Here is a 12,799-nt window from a genome sequence, read left to right as displayed (position 1 = left end):
ATTTGAAAAGTGTCATCTGTTCTCTTACAGTCAGACCTCAGAATGTGATACATAATTTCGTGATTGGTTCATGTAAAATAACATACATGAGGTTACAACCAGAAAAATATTTTGATATCATAGAGTACAGTGGTAGAGTTATCTGGATATTATATGAGATATGACTTTTATTTGTATAACAACAAATTCATATTTGTAGAATTATTCCTTGTTCACCAGGCTGTAGCTACTACTGTGATTCTAGCTAAATAATTGCTCCCATGATGTGTGGATCATTATATTAATTACCCCTCATTTTTCCCAGTATGTCTGTACAAGTAATTAAAGAGAATCCTTATGTCAAATCATGTTAATAAAGTAACACATCAAATATTTTTATAGAAAAAACCTCATGGGTTAACTGTTTACCTCCCCTTTGTATAAAACTTGATAGCATTGTGGTATAGATAACAATAGTTACACTTATTATTCTTAGTCTGTGGTAAGCATGTTGACAAGAAATTTATATGCACTTTACATAGTAATTCATTAATTCACTTAATTCTCCCCATAATCCCATAATAAATGAATTATTGTTATGTTTATTTTGTTGCTGGAGAAAATAAGATTAAAACAAAAAGTTTGAATAAGTTGTTCTGTATTACTCAGCTGGTAAGTGGTAAAGCTGAGAATTCAACATGAGTTTTGCCTAATGATTCAGATATGCTTTTCCATATTTTCCTTATGCATAAATCTATGTTTATAAACTTTATTTTAAAAATGTACTTCCACGTTTTTAATATTAAATTGGCATAGGAATTGTGCACTTATTTATATCGACATTTTCAGTGACACACCATAACTTTAGTGTATATATTTTACATTAATGTACAATGGAATCCCTAGGAATTTTATCGTAATAGATGGTACTGTGCATAGATTGATAACATGGGCCTGGAATCAAGCATAGCTCCTAAATTTATTAATACATGAATTAGAGCAAATGTCATACACATTTAAGCCTATAAAATAGATATAAGAACATTTAACACAAATTTTTTTGATAAAATTAAGTGAGACGACATATGTCAAATAACATAAAACACTATTTGGGTCATAGTAAAGTCCTTTGTCTTTAATTTCAATAGCCATTTGTTTAAATATATAAAAATCATCAGACATTTATGGAGAGATGATTCTAAATTCAACCAAGCATATTTCTGAGTAATTAATTATACTTAGATTTATGTTGGATCTATGTAGCCAAAATGAAATAACACCTTTGCAACATACATCAAGGAAGGTATTATGCTATATGCAAATGTGGAATATCAGGATTCTACCAGCCACTTCATGAGTTTAAAAATAATTGATAAGTGTCATTATTTCAATTCAGAAATTCAGCTGCAAAATATAAGCTCTTGAGTTGCCATGGCAACATCTTACTTCGCTCTAATTTATACCCTGTATGCTTAATTCCTGAAGGCAGACAATATACCAGCATTTCCATTTTGATAATCAATAAACACAAAAAGGGATTCAAAATTTATTTTGAACTTTAATTTCTTCTCACTATTTTCCTGATAGAAGTCCTGGTGGCACAGTGATTAAAGTACTCTGCTGCTAACCAAAAGGTCGGCGGCTCGAACCCACCAACTGCTCTGCAGGAAAAAGATGTGGCAGTCTGCTTCCATAGAGACTTACAGCACTGGAAAGCCTATGGGGCAGTTTTACTCCATCCTACAGGATCACTATGAGTCGGAATCGACCCATTGGCAGTGGTGAATTCTCATTATTACTTAAATGCCAGAGAGACATTTGAAAGACTTGCTTTAATTTGTAAATCCAAATAATTTTTGTACCATTGAAAGGGTGAATATTTATAATCAGCTGATTATCTTTCTTAGAATTTCTGGTTACCAAAGCTCTCTTAGAACCTAAATTAAACCTTAGTTGAAACAGTCCAAAGGAATATTTTTCTCTGTCACTTAATATCATTCAGCAGTTTCTCCTTTTAATAACTATATATATATACATATATATATATGATTATTGTAAATTTGGAAAATATTGTTTATGCTAAAAATATGTAAAAATAACTAGAATACCACCCAAAGATAATTACATGAATACATTAATTTTACTTAAATATCATTTGTAAGCAAAAATGGCATATAGTTGATAGTTCCACCCTCTAAGTATGTATCATTAGTTTATTTTCTATTTATTAATAAATTTTAAGGGCAATAAGAAATACCACGCACAGCACAATGCCAAAATTCTGAATCCTAGAGGAAATGGCCCATCTCCTTGAAAAATACAAAGTACTTAAAGTCACACAGGAAAAAAAAAAAAGATATCTGTCACAGAACTTTAATCAATAATTACTAAACTTCAAAAAAAAAAAAAAAATCGTCAAGCCCAATGGTTTCACCAGCAAGTTTTAAGAACATTAAAGAAAGAAATGATGCCAATTCTCCATGGTCTTCTCCAAAAAAAAGAGGCAGCAGAAACACTTTCTAACTCAGTCTATCAAATCAATCTGACACTAATACCAAAACCGGATAAAGACAATACAAGGAAGGAAAACTACAAGCCAACATCTCTTGTGAACATAAATGCAAAAGATTGTTAACAAAATATTAGCAAATACAAATCTAACAATGTGTAAAAGAATTATCTGCCACGATCAGGTGGAATTTATTCCATGGATGTAAGGCTGGTTTGACATTCAAAATCAGTGTAATCCATCATATTATAGGATAAAGAAGAAAAACCATATGATCATATCAATTGATGAAAAAATTAATAAAGTACACTGCCTTTAGCAACCTTACTGGGAATCTTAGATCACATTGCCTTCATATGGCACTGGCCAGAACTTAATCATATGGCCAAGCCTAACTCTAAAGGTCTCTTAAGTGGATGAATTGCTATTCCATACAAATTCTCAAATATTGCCCGTAAGGTGGACAAAAAGATATATTTTGAGTAAACATCTGCAGTCTCTGCTCCACTCGATAACAATAATTTTTTTTATTTCTTTAAATAGTATCTTAAGTGTTATATGTCTGCTGTTGTTTTATTTTTTCTCCTTGATTAGTATAAAAGGATAAACTAAATGCATATACTTTGCTATGTGATTAGAAAATAGGCAGTTGTAGGTACATGGTGACTTCTCATTATGAGACACATTTTGCAAAGAATAAAAATATTACTTGCTCTACTGGAATGCCCCAGAAACTGTAAATTCTCTGTTACTGTCGTTCTTGTGATATAAGCCACTGTATGTCTAGAAGAACCCCTGTTAAAGAGTAATTATATTATCAGGTAAAGGAAAATTATTAGCACATTTGCATGAATTAATTTATTGTTTAAATCACTGCTATAGGAAATTATGGGACTCCCAGGGTTTGAACTAAAGTAAATCATGGCGTGAGGAAAGAAGAAAATATGGAAAACTGCACCAAAGTCATTCATATCAGGATTTTAGCCTGTTATATCAGGTTGTTTTTCATCATAGTAAAATGAAATCCTTGACAACTTCAATCTTTAGGTGGACTGGGATTTCAAGGATGCACAGGTTCTGAAGATTAATTTTCAGACTTCATCAAGACCATCCTCAAATAGAATGCATCATAAAATTCTATCCCTTAAACCTTTGCTAGGTCGACTTGAAAACACTCAAAGCATGCACGCTTTGTTAAAGTAAAGTGTTACAAAAAATACCAACAAATAAAGATGCCTCTTAGGCTTTCTGTATGCTCTGGGGAATATATAGAAAATGACCCTGAATATGTCCTCTCATTCTCTGTCATCAAAAAATAATATTATTTTATTAGTGTACAAGAGGGTGTGCAAATGTCAAGATACAAAAAAATATTTTGGTAGGTTTAGCTTTATTAATAAAACTAATGTCCTTGAAATCTACTTTCTCTGTTCTTTCATGGTTATAGACCCAAGTATTTCCCAGGACAATAAGTCCATCCCCTTACCTCATCTCTTAGTAACATTAGGTAATATGACAAAATTGAAGGAGGAAGATTAAGACACCTGTGAGGATTTTTCACTAATCAACGTAATAATAAATTAAACAAATGTGGGTTTTTTGTTTGTTTGAGTACTCTTTTATCTGTCTTCATACAGATAGGGCAATTTTTATTGGCTTATTGTCTATTTACCAATAAATATTAAGGACAATAATATTCTATTTACTAATAAATATTAAGGACAATGCCAAAAATTCTGAAACCTAGAGGAAATGGCCCATCTCCTTGAAAGATACAAACTGCCTAAAGTCACAAGGAAAAAAAAATATATATATATATATATATAACTTTAATCAATAATTACTAAACTTCAGAAAAAAAAAAAAAAAAATCAGCCCAAGGAACCCATGAGAGCCAAATTCTGTTATAAGATGTTTGGTCCAGATTCTTGCAATTTGGTCCAGATTCTTGTCTGCCAAAATTCAGGCAGCAAACCAATAGGAAGCCAGTTAAAGAAAAGAAACCAGTCTCGAGGGAATTATTTATTTTTGGAAACAAAATTTGGAAATGAGTTCAGGGGGAAAAAAAAACTGTCTCAGTCATCTAGTGCTGCTATAACAGAAATACCACAAGTGGATAGGTTTAACAAAGAGAAGTTTATTTTCTAAAAGTAAAGTAGGCTAGAAGTCCAAATTCAGGATGTTACCTCCAGAGGAAGACTTTCTGTCAGCCTTCTTATCAATCTTCCCCTGGAATAGGAGCTTCTCTGAGCAGGAACCCCATTCCAAAGGACGCGCTTTGCTCCCGGCACTGCTTTCTTGGTGGTATGAGGTTGCCAACTTTCTGTTTGCTTCCCTTTCCTTTTATCTCTTTTAAGATAAAAGGTGGTGCAGGCCACACCCCAGGGAAACTCCCATTACATTGGATGAGGGCTGTGACCTTAGTAAGGCTGTTACAATTCCACCCTAATCCTCTTTAATATAAAATTACAATCACAAAATGGAGGACAACCACACAATACTGGGCATTATGACCCAACCAAATTGATACACACATTTTTGGGGGGACACAATTCAAACTCTGACAAAAATCTAATCCAAGTAGAAATAGGTCTAAAATCTAGGGTCATCAAAATGGAAAGTGCAGGCCCATATTACTGCCAAAATTAGTAAATGACCATCACGATAAATTATATTCAATTTGCGGTTAAAAGAAAGAAAGATTTGTTCATCCTTTTGGCAGTTCATGGTATATTCAATATTCTTTGCCAATACCACAATTCAAAGACGTCAGTTATTTTTCAGTCTTCCTTAATCATTGTCCAGCTTTCACATGCATATGAGGTGACTGAAAAAAACATGCCTTGGGTCAAGCGCACCTTAGTCTTCAAGGGGAATGTTCGTTTTCAACACTTTAAAGAGGTCTTTTGCAGCTGATTTGCCCAATGCAACACGTCTTTTGATTTATTGACTGTTGATTGTGGATTCAAGTAAACTGAAATCCTTGACAACTTCAATCTTTTCTCCCTTTATCATGATATTGCTTATTAGTCCAGTTATGAGGATTTTTGTTTATGTTAAGATGTAATCCATACTTAAGGCTGTGGTCTTTGATCTTCATCAGTAAATGCTTCAGTTCCTCTTCGCTTTCAGCAACCAAGTTTGTAGTCTTCCTCCAATCTTGATGCCATGCTCTTCTTTATATAGTCCAGCTTCTCAGATTATTTGCTCATTATACAGCTATAATAAGTATGGTGAAAGGATGCAACCCTGATGCACACCTTTACTGACAAAACCACACAGTATCCCCTTGTTCTGTTCCAAAGATTGCCTCTTAGTCTATGCACACGTTCTGCATGAGCACAATTAAATATTTTGTAATTCTTATTCTTCACAATGTTATCCATAGTTTGTTATGATTCACACAGTTGAATGCCTTTGCATAGTCAGTAAAACACAAGCATACATCTTTCTGGTATTCTCTGCTTTCAGTCGTAATCCACCTGACATCAACAATGATATTCCTTGTTACACATCCTCTTCTGAATCCAACTTGAATTTCTGGCAGTTCCTTGTTGACGCACTGCTGCAACTGCTGGTGAATGATCTTCAACAAAATTTTACTTGTGTGTGATATTAAAGTTAAAAAACTTTATTAAAGTTATTGTTCGATAATTTCCGCATTCCTTAAAATCACCTTTCTTTGTAATGGGTACTTATATGGGTCTCTTCCAGTCAGTTGGCCATATGTACCTGTTAGTGTACCCGTTGCCATCAAGTCAATTCTGAGTCCTAGTGACCCTATAGGACAGAGTAGAACTGTCCCCTAGAGTTTCTAAGGAGGGCCTGGTGGATTCGAACTGCTGATCTTTCAGTTAGCAGCTATAGCTCTTAACGACTATGCCACCAGTGTTTCTATATAGCTGCCTTCAAATTTCTTGGCATAGATGAGTGAGTGCTTCCAGCATTCCATTAATTTGTTGAAACACCTAAATTGGTACTCTGTCAATTCTGAAGCCTTGTTTTTCAACAATGCCTTCAGTACAGCTTGGATTTCTTCCTTCAGTGCCATTGATTCTGGATCATATGCTGCCTCCTGAAATGCCTGAACATCGATTAATTCTTTTTGGTACCGTGACTCTGTGTATTCCTTCCATCTTCTTTTGATGCTTCTTGCATAATTCAACATTTTGCCCTTAGAATTCTTCAATGGTGCAACTCAAGGCTTGAATTTTTTCTTAAATTCTTTCAGCTTGAGAAATGCCAAGAGTGTTCTTCCCTCTTGGTTTCCTAACTTCTGGTCTTTGCATATTTGATTATAATACTTTACTTTGCCTTCTCGAACTACCCTTTGAAATGTTCTATTTAGCTCTTTTACATCATCATTTCTTCCATTTACTTTAAAAACCCAAAACCAAACCCAGTGCTGTTGAGACGATTCCAACTCATAGCAATCCTATAGGACAGAGCAGAACTGCCCTATAGAGTTTCCAAGGAGTGCCTGGCGGATTTGAACTGTCGACACTTTGGTTAGCAGCCGCAACACTTAAGCACACTTTAGCTACTCTATATTCAAGAGCAAGTTTCAGAGTTCCATTGTTGTTGTTGTTAGGTGCTGTCGAATATGTTCTGATTCATAGTGACCCTACGCACAACAGAATGAAATACTGACCAGTCCTGCACCATTTTCACAATCCTTGTTATGCTTGAGCCCACTGTTGCAGCCACTATGTCAATCCATCTCATGGAGGGTCTTCCTTTTTTTTTGCTGACCCTCTACTTTACCAAGCCTAAGGTCCTTCTCCAGCTACTGATCCCTCCTGATAACATGTCCAAAGTATGTGAGACATAGAATTGCCATCTTCGCTTCTAAGGAGCATTCTGGTTGTACTTCTTCCAAGACAGATTTGTTCATTCTTTTGGCAGTCCATGGTATATTCAACATTCTTTGCCAATACCACAATTCAGAGGTGTCAATTTTTCAGTCTTACTTATTCATTGTCCAGCTTTTGCATGCATATGAGGTGATTGAAAACCCTGTGACTTGGGTCAGACACACCCTAGCCTTCAAGATGACATCTTAGCTTTTTAAAGAGCTCTATTTTATTACTATTGTAAGGGGGAGGGGGAGACCTTGCACTCAGGAGGAAGAAGAGACAGAGGATGGTGACATTCCTCAATAAGATGGTCCCTATAGGGTCGCTATGAGCCAGAATCGACTCAACAGCACTGGGTTTTTTTGTTTTTTTTTTAAGTAGTTAAACGTTAAGCCAAGGAAATGGTCCCTATAGGGGTCCCTAAATTGATAGGGTCACTAACTTAAGGAAATAGTCTCTACAGGGTCCCTGACTTGGCTGTTAAATGTTAACATAGAGAGATAAGAGAAAAAGGGTATAAAAACACTAACACAAAGACTACCAGGGCTCTCAGACTCTCCCTCTGAGCAGCCTGCTTGACGCTCTCTGGTCAAATGTACTTTTGCTATTAACCCTATGCTAACTAATAAAACCCCGTGCTTGCTTGACACTCTTTGTCTCAATGTTTGAATTATTTCCTACACTGAAGAGAAGAATCAAGGTTATTCTCCGATAACATATTCTGGTGCCGTGACTCGGATAGAAAACTTCCCCCTCCTTCATACAGAAAGTGGTGAGTCCACCTCAGAGCATGGGCTTTCTTTTTTTCCTTTCCAGCCCTGTGCCGTGGTATTCCACCTCTGTGTGTGTGTGTGTGTTCTTTCTTTTAGGAGGAAGGTCTAAGAGGTGCTAGAAAGATTTGTCTGTACTTGGTCTGACTATTAACAAGAATATGGTAATAGTGAGTGTCTGACTCTTTCAGACTCCGAAGAAAAGAGGCACTTCCTCCTTCCACTTTGTGGAGCTGTCTGGGTCAAACCCGAGATGTTCAGGGGCCTCACAGGGACTTCCAACTTCACTTAATTAACAACCAGTCTCATCAGGGGACGCACACATAAGGAATGGTCACCCAGTGCTTCAAGCCCTCCTGACTGTCTTAGACAACCGGGAGAAAAATCAAGACACGTAAGAGAACCGCCAGCTGACTAGAGGGGTCACACCTTCTAGGAGCCCCTCTCACAAAGAAGCATATCTTTGGCCCAGAACACCTAACCCCCACTAACATCAGCAATAGTCATGCTAAGTTGGTGAGTCTCTTTCAGATACCAGTCACCCATCTACCTTTTGCACCTCTCAGCTCCAACCAACTTATGGCTAACATACTTATATCTATAACCTCTGTGTGTGCTTTGCAAAAGGGATCAGTGCTGTATTCATGATAGGCTAAGGGATCTTTCTCCTCTTCCTGTTTATACTGCTATTGTGAAGCTAAACACAGTCGGCCTTTCCTTGATCAGCTCCTTCTGCTGTCATGTTATAAAAGAATGAATAGGAACACACTGGTCCACCTCATTGAACCAAGAATCTTAAGGTTTTCATTAGACTAACTAAAGTTATATCTGTTACCCCTCTTACAAAGAATCTGAATGTCTGAGAGTATACAAAGAAGTGGGCTGCAGGAGTCTACTTTATGACAGCCCTCTGCACCCTGATTCCCTCTTTCAGTGTGCAGAAACAATTTATAAAGTATACAAAGAGATGCAGACATGAGGAACGGGTTTGTTGGTTCTGCAGAAAAAAGGAAGGGATGGGCCCAGAACATAATAAGGTTACCCCCCTTGGGTATGAACAGAAGAGGGGCTCCCACAAATGCTAAATCATCTCCTATGCCCAATTCCAAGGGACCCCCAAGATTATACAGTGTGTCAGGGTGTGAGGCAATCAAGGTGTCAGCTTCAACAGATAGTAAAGTTTGCCAGTGAAATGAAGACTTCCCAGACAGACGCAAAAAGGACCCCCACCCTAAAATGGCTGGCAGGGTATACGATAAACAGTTTCTTGGCAGAACAAGGACATCAACAAATATACAGGTTCATGTCCCATCAAGGCCACAGACGTAGACAAGAGCAAACACCCCTAGGACAGAGGCAGTAGGAAGTTTCTAGGCAAGAAACTTCAGGATGGCCTACACAGTAAGTCTAGTTAATTCTGGAAGCCCAACACAGTAGGAAGTTTCTAGGCAAGAAACTTCAAGACAATCTACACAGTAAGACTAATTAATTCTGGAAGCTCAACATAAACAAGGACCCCTAGGACAGAGGCAGCTGGAAGTTTCCAGGCAAGAAACTTCAGGTATGTGCGATACAGTAAGACTAATTAAATCTGGAAGCCCAGGCCTGAGAAGGGATGCCTTCTCTGGGCAATGATTTAACATAGGAGGCACAGGAGACATCCTACCCCCTATGACTCACTCTGTTCCTTTCCAGATGGGAAACCAAAACTCAGTACCACCAGCCTCGCCTCTGGTATGTATCCTCAAAAATTGGGACAGGTTTGACCCTAAAACCCTGAAGAAAAAGAGAGTAGTCTTCTTTTATAACACCTGTGGACTCAGTATAAATTGAGAGATAGAGAAATCTGGCCAGAACCAAACAACGGGCATCTTAGACCCAAGCCCTACTAACCCACAAAACTACACCAACCTTACAACGCACCCTTAAATACCAAAGAAATATATGGTCCTCCTGCTCCTCTCTACTTCAATTCCTTGTCCACGGCACCTTCACCACCTTACCTCTGCTGTCTTCAAGAAGTGGCTGGGCCTAATGGACCAGTCAGAGTGCAGGTTCCCTTTTCAGTACAGGACTTAAGAAAGTTAAAAACAAAACTAAGACGTTTCCCTGATGACCGTAACAATTATATGGAAAAGTTTAGGTATTTAACATTCACCTTTGGTTTGGGTTAGAAAGACATAATAATAATCTGTAACCAAACACTCAACCAGAGAAAAAGCTTAAATTTCTCCAAGGCAGCTAGACGATTCGCAGATGGGCTATATATACAAAACCAATAGGCCTACCCCATGGGCACCGCCACAGTCCCAGACCACAGACCTGGGATGGGAATATAATACCCAAGGAGGCAGACAGGCTAGAGGCCACATGTTAGTGTGCCTGGTTGAGAGAATGAAAGCTTACAAGATAAAACCTACCAATTTCAATAAGCTGGCCATCGTCGACCAAGGACCCCAAGAAAACCCCACTGTCTTCCTAGAAAGACTAAAACAATCCCTCTTAAAGTACACCAATTTAGACCCAGGATCACCAGAAGGGGAACTAGTCTTAGAAGATAGATTTCTAACTCAAACTGCTCCAGACGTTAGGTGTAAACTTCAAAAACAAGGGCTAAGACCCCAAACTACCTTAAACGAACTGTTGAAGTTCTCTTCCTCAGTCTTCTATAATAGAGACCAAGAAGAGGAAGAAAGGCTATAAGAAAAAGAGAAAATGCAAGCCCGTCTCCTCACCGCCCTACAGGGCAGACACCACCCACTGCCAGTAAGAAGACCCAAAGATACTCCACCCAGTGCATGTCACAAATGTGGTCAACTTGGCCACTAGAAAAGGGATTGCCCCCAGAACAAACTGCCCCAGAAGTCCTGTCCCAATTGCCAACAACATGGCCATTGGAGGCAAGGCTGCCCTCCAAGTCAAAGGACTCCCAGCCTCAATCCCTCAATGGAAATGGCCTTAAGCTGACGGGACCCTGGGCTCCAAGAGGCTCCCAGCGAGAACACCGAAAGCATCAACACTGGTGCGGGGGACGCGAGGGTCACCCTAGATATAGCAGGAAGGTCAATAACTTTTATTTTAGACAGGAGAGCTGCCTTTTCCATACTAACCTTCTATCAAGGACCCCTTTCTCCTAACAAAAGCACAGTTCAGAGAGTAGAAGGGAAACCCGTGGTAAAATATTTTACTCCATCATTACCCTAGTTGAAGAAACCAACCAACTAGGACAATTCGTAACTTCTCTGACAAGTTTCCTACAAGCTGTTCAAGAGCTATGGGTACCAAAATCTCCAGTATACAGCTGTCTCTTTATACAAGCCGGGAACTTTAGTCTTAGTCAAAACTTAGAAGGATGGGTCCCTGACATCACAACATGCCCCAGCGTGGAAGGGACTGTATACTGTTATGCTTTCTACCCCTAGAGCTGTAAAGATGCCCAGAATTTCTAGCTGGATACATCATTCCAGGGTGAAACCCTACCACACTAAAGATACATCTGAAGAAACCCTGAGCCAACATCAGGAGTGAACTCATAAAAGACTTGAAGTATCTGTTCAAAAGAAAACAAGAAAATAACAACAGATAAGTCAAAATACATTGTGTTCTTTTCTGTGCCATAACACTTTCACTTGCCCAACTAACACGGCCCAAGCCTATCTCCCCCTTTATTAAACCATCACAGGGAGTCCTAAGGTGCTTACGCTTACCAGATACAACCAGTCCTGCTAAATTTGTCCACAGGCTTAGAGACAGTCCCCAGAAAGCTGGCCCACCTCTTGGCAGGTCGCAGGTCTGAGCTCAAATGTCAGGCTTTCTTCACTATACCCTCTCCACCAGAGCACAGGGGGTGTTCAAAAGTTAGAGTAACCAAACTGTACATGCTATCGCAGGGGCTGTGTACTGAGAAATACCAATAAGAGAGGGACAAAGCCCATTGTACATTTACTCACTGGGTCCCCAAAGATACTCATATCAGGTAGGATCTCTAAACTACTTCCGTTGCAACGTAATCATCACGATAACAGACAACCTCAGAAACCTAACTACATCTTTCCCTAATCCTCTGCCCTCATCTAGCTGGTTAACCTTCCCTCCCAATACCTCTTCAGACACACAGTTAGACTACACTAGAGGGTTTTATCAGGACAAACCACCGGGTTGTGACCATTTGGCCCTTCTGGCCACTTCCACATAGAAATCTGGCAGCAACGGAAATAATTGTACCTTGGTACATGAAACTGCCAAAAAACAGGTTTTCATAGAATCCATCCAGAGAATGATCTTCTGGGAAGCCTAGAAAACAATGCCACCCATAATATTACCCCCTGCTTTAGTCTGCTAAGAAGTGGCTGCCATGTACTTTTAGAAACATACCTCCACCTTCCAAAAGCCAACTTCACACAATTACAATTCATCAGGTGTATACCATGTCTCAGATTGTTTTCCATTATCTTCAGGCCTATATTATATATGTGGAACTGCAGCTTAAATATGTCTATCCACAAATTGGACAGGATTATGCACAGTAGGATATGTACCCCCTCCTGTGTCTTTAGCTGAAACAGGAGCTCTTATCCCTTTACCTTTAAACACTACTCATAAGGTGACAAAAACACAGCAGGGCCCCTAGTTCCCATATTAATAGGACTTATCAGTCTTACCAGAACGGCTGGCCTCACAGCCGG

This window comes from Loxodonta africana, chromosome 10, assembly GCF_030014295.1.
Source record: "Loxodonta africana isolate mLoxAfr1 chromosome 10, mLoxAfr1.hap2, whole genome shotgun sequence".
NCBI classification, from domain to species: Eukaryota; Metazoa; Chordata; class Mammalia; order Proboscidea; family Elephantidae; genus Loxodonta; species Loxodonta africana.
The sequence above is the reverse complement of the archived record's forward strand: the minus strand, read 5'-3'. Positions refer to the sequence as shown.